Below are 4,896 nucleotides of genomic sequence, written 5' to 3' on the forward strand. Positions count from 1 at the left end.
AGCAAATTGTAATTGTTTGGCATTAGAATGTCCCCTAAAGGCTCATGTGTTCAGAAGTGGGGCTTTTAGAAGGTTACTGGCTCATGGAGAGGACTAGTTTTATCAGCAGATTAATCCATTGATGAGTTCATAGCTAAATGTGCTGTTAGGCTCCAGGAAATTTTTGGAGGAGTTGGGTCACTGGAGTGTGACCTGAAAATGTGTTTCCTATCCCATTTTGTGTTCCCTGCTGCCGTGAACTCAGCAGCTTCCTTCTGCCCTTGGATTTGGCCATGATGTTTCAGCCCTGAAGCATACATGACTGAAACTTCTGAAACTTTGGTCCCAGATAACGCTTTTCTCTTTAAATTGGTATGTCAAATATTTGGTTCCTGTGATAAAATGCTAATATAATCTGAGTCTAGGAATCAGGAAACTAGATTTCAAACCCCACCTCTCTTTCTTGTGGTGCAATTTTAGATGAATCTTTCAATGGTTATCTACTTATTTCCTTAACTCTACAGTTCATACATACGTAATAAGTTTAACATGAAATGATGGCAGACATACAATTGCTTTTCCAAACATTACTTCACTCCCTCATTCTCACATGTGCCTCTATCTATTCTCATTGTCAACAACAAGAAATAGCAGCAGATGTGTGGCCCCTCATTCAGAAAGTTTTCTTCTATTTTTATTCAGAAATAATTTTGTTATCTTCTACTATTTAAGAAATGGTGGCTGGAGATAAGCTCTTCTTATTTCCTTGATGGTAAGGAGTTGTCTTCCATTTTTCTGAAGATTATGGCTTTGATTTTTAGATAACATTTAACAGTATGTAAGTTTTGCTCTCTGTTTTCTTATAATTTGATTTGGTAAGAGAAACATGGTTCTATGTAGAATATCTTAATTTATAGTCACCAAGTTGCTAGTAGACTTCTATGCTGAAAAGATTACTCCTGTCAGAAACACAGAAACTAAAATATGAGAGTGTAGAATGATTTAAGTTTAGTAACCGAGGAACTAATAGTCTCTTCTCCATCAAATTTCTCAAGAGCATCACTGCTCTGGTTATGTATTTATTATTCTATTTTTCCTGTATGCATCTAAAGTAAATAGCACCTCTATTATTACATTAAATATATGCTATGAACAAACACCAATAGTATTTATTGAAACCACAAGTATGTATCACAGAGTTTAAATATATCAATAGTTCTAGTTCCATTGTAATAAGTAATCAAAGTTCAGAAAGGTTAAGTAAATTCACCAGGTCAAACCATTAGCATTTTTTCCCCTCAGGATTGAAGTCTTGTCTGCCTTTCTTTAAAAAATGCAAATTTTACAATGTCTTGAAGCTAATTATATTTTCAAAATGCTGCTTGCCAGAGGAGGGTCAAATTTACTCGCCTTTAAATGAGGAGAGATACCTTTGTCTCTTGTCTTGGCACATACTTAGATCTCAGTAAATCCTGAATGAGGAAATACATCCTAGTTTCCCTGGGAAAGACCTTTGTGTGTATTTCAGAAAGATAGGGAGCTTTACAGAGCTGTATGCAGTTGTGGCCACTTCTGAACTGACAATGATTGTTCACAAGCCCTCTGTGGAAGGAGGTGGTTTCCCACAGGAAAAGTGTTGGGTAGTAAAGCCATAGAGATTTGTCAGTATAGTTGCTAGACATGACTGTTGGTCATGTCGGAAGTTATTTTGTGGTTCCATCAATAAGGTGTCTGCCAGCTGCAGAGCTGCTTCCCCTTGTCACCTGTCGCACTGCAGTGAAGACTTCCTGTTCTGTGGCAAGTGCAATTTTGCCTTCACCACTGACCAGTAATCCTGGGGTCCAGATCACTGGACTGACGTAATGAGCAGAAGAGGTAAATAGTACCTGGGAATCAGTTGTTGAAAGACACAAGATATAAATAATACTTTGATTCTGAAGTGTTGATGTGCAAGATTATCTGAGCAAGGTAAGAAAAAATTGTTACTGTTCGCTTAACTAACAGATGGAAACTAAAGTACTCTCTTTGCATGACAACCATGTATTTTCTTTTATTAACAGTTTACTGACTTTATAAGGTTTTCTGATTGTAAAATACGTGAACATTAGAGAATTTTATAAAATTCAATAGTAATAAATAGTTATCGTTAATGTGTTGTAGATTTTCTACTAATCTTAAATTTTTTTGCAGTTGAGATACAGCACCTATTTGTGCACATTTTTCTATATATTTAATATTTTGGGAAACTTTTCTAATTTATTTAAAGTAGAAAAATCTAAAAGATTTTATATTTGATGCTATAATTATGTCTTACAAATTCTCATAAATAGAAACGCATGTTTGCATAATATTCTTTCCTACAGACTAGCCCTATTTGTCTGAGGTCACATACTTGATTACTTACAGAATTAGGACTAGATATAATTTTCTTTGTTAGGTTATAAGCTAAGTAAATTTTACTTTTTGTTTTTGTTGCTGGGGATTGAAGTCCAGACCTTGAGCTTGCCAGGCTGGTGCTTATGCTGCTGAGCTAAATCCCCTGCCCTTAAAGTTTGATTTTTATTCTTGGAGGTAGTAGTAAATGTAGAATTGATTAAAACTAAAATTACTCTTAAAGAAGAACCTCACATTCCAGATATAATCAGCTTTTTTATTTTTATTTTTTCATGTTTTCCCCAAACTCATTCTTGGAGTTGAATGCAAGGAATAAAAACATCAACTGTACACTCTAAAAGGGTATTTATTTTGTCTGTTAAAGAATCCATCATGTCCTGTCTTCCGCCCTGTGGCTGCCATCCTCCGCGCGCTCAATTCAGCTCTAGCGGCTGGCCAAGTCCGACCCCATGGTGCAGTGCATCATGGAGGAGTCCGGGGAGCACATCATCGCGGGTGCTGGGGATCAGCGCCTGGAGATCTGCCTCAAGGACCTGGAGGAGGACCACGCCTGCATCCCCATCAAGAAATCGGCCCCGTGGTCTCCTACCTTGAGACGGTGAGCGAGGAGTCAACCTGATGTGCCTCTCCAAGTCCCCCAACAAGCACAACCGGCTGTACATCAAGGCGCGGCCCTTCCCTGACGGCCTGGCCGAGGACACCACAAGGGCGAGGTGTCCGCCCGCCAGGAGCTCAAGCAGCGCGCGCGCTGCCTGGCCGAGAAGTACGAGTGGGACGTGGCCGAGGCCCGCAAGATCTGCTGCTTCGGCCCGACGGCACCGGGCCCAACATCCTCACCGACATTACCAAGGGGTGCAGCACCTGAACAAGATCAAGGACAGCGCGGTGGCCGGCTTCCGGTGGGCCACCAAGGAGGGGGCGCTGTGCGAGAATACGCGCGGGGCGTTTTGATGTCCCCTCTAACCCTGCGTGCCGACGCCGCCCACCGCGGCGGGCCGGATCATCCCCAAGGCGGCGCTGCCTCTACGCCGGCGTGCCGACCGCGCAGCCGCGCCTCCTGGAGCCCGGTACCCGGTGGAGATCCAGCGTCCGGAGCGGGGCTGGGCGCGTCTACGGCGTCCTGAGCAGGAAGCGGGGCCGCGTCTTCCAGGAGTCCCAGGTGGCCGGCACCCCCATGTTCGTAGTCGAGGCCCGCCTGCCGGTCAACGAGTCCTTTGGCTGCACCCCGACCTGTGCACAGTCACAGTGCATTTTGCTTTCCTAGTGGCTCCTTTATTTACAAAAGGGAATGTGAAGATTTTTGCAGAATTTTCCAAGTAGCTGTTTATTTTTAAATATTTCATAAGTACAGATAAACTGGTTGGGGATAGCTTGATAAGTCGTTATTTTTCTCTGACTAATCAAGGTTACCATTACATTTTTAAGAGGTCTTATAGTTAAAAAAAGACCTTGTCAATATTTAAGATTGGCCTGCATGTTAAATTTCCCAAACTAATAATACTCCCCCAGAAAACTTCCTTACTGGAATATCTTGACCTTCACATAATTCCCAGGCAACCTCCTCAGAGTTCCCTTTTAATTAGCAAGACAATCATTTGGCAGATGTATCTATTTTTTTTTTTGATGCAGTCACTAGTGTCAAAGGTTATAAATCCTTGTTCCCATATGACCTACCTCTGCAATCTAGGGTGGATTATAGTAGTTTTCTATGCCTAATTTTATTAAAACAATCAATTTGACCTGACATACAATAAACTGTACACACAAAGTGTACAGTTTTGTGAGTTTTGGTATATGTATACATTTGCAAAACTTTTAACATCATGAAGGTAACACATTATATAGCCCTACCCTTAGTTCCAGGCAACCCCTGATCTGCCTTTTAGTATAAATGTGTTTGTATTATCTAAGAATTTTACACATATATTTGAAGATGATTTTAAAATACATAAATTAAAAGGATTATCTCGACCTTGCTGTTGAATTCCAGTGACTGCTTTTCTAGTATATTGAGAGATAACCTTTAAGGACATTCTTTAATTACCTAATCTCTATTAACAAAAAATATTGCTGAAATGTAAGTTAATTTTTTCTTAAAATTTGACATCTCACTTTGAACATTTTTTGAATCAAACAAATATATTGGACAAACAGGAAAACAACCATGACTAGCACCACAGAAACAATTAAAATACAGGAACTAATCATAATATCAACTGCGTAAATCATCAGTCATTTTTCTCACATCTTTTAAAGCAATTGGTCTCAGATTCTCAGCTTGAGGGAACAAGAGATACTTTTCCAGTTGGAGAGTGGGAAAGCAGCAGGAAAGATAAAAATTACTCAGGAAATATAAAAGACTTGGCTTTTTTAAGTGAGGTAACTGTCCTGCTCAAAAGTAGAAGAGTGGACTGACTTTCTTATCTGGATGAAATATTACTCACATTTCAGATTTGAGCATTACAGCACCTTTTTAGAAACCTTCCCTGTCTGCAGTTAGTTGCTAGTAAAATGCACACACAC

The 4,896-nt window shown here is 40.1% G+C and overlaps 1 pseudogene; it reads left to right on the forward strand.

Moving 5' to 3' along the window:
- The first annotated feature begins 2,992 nt into the window (after positions 1–2,992).
- Positions 2,993–4,344, forward strand: LOC101787451 (elongation factor 2-like; annotated as a pseudogene).
- Positions 4,345–4,896: the final 552 nt, after the last annotated feature.

This window comes from Cavia porcellus, unplaced genomic scaffold (genome assembly GCF_034190915.1).
Source record: "Cavia porcellus strain 051 isolate PalLab524CR breed Dunkin Hartley unplaced genomic scaffold, mCavPor4.1 scaffold_34, whole genome shotgun sequence".
NCBI classification, from domain to species: domain Eukaryota; kingdom Metazoa; phylum Chordata; class Mammalia; order Rodentia; family Caviidae; genus Cavia; species Cavia porcellus.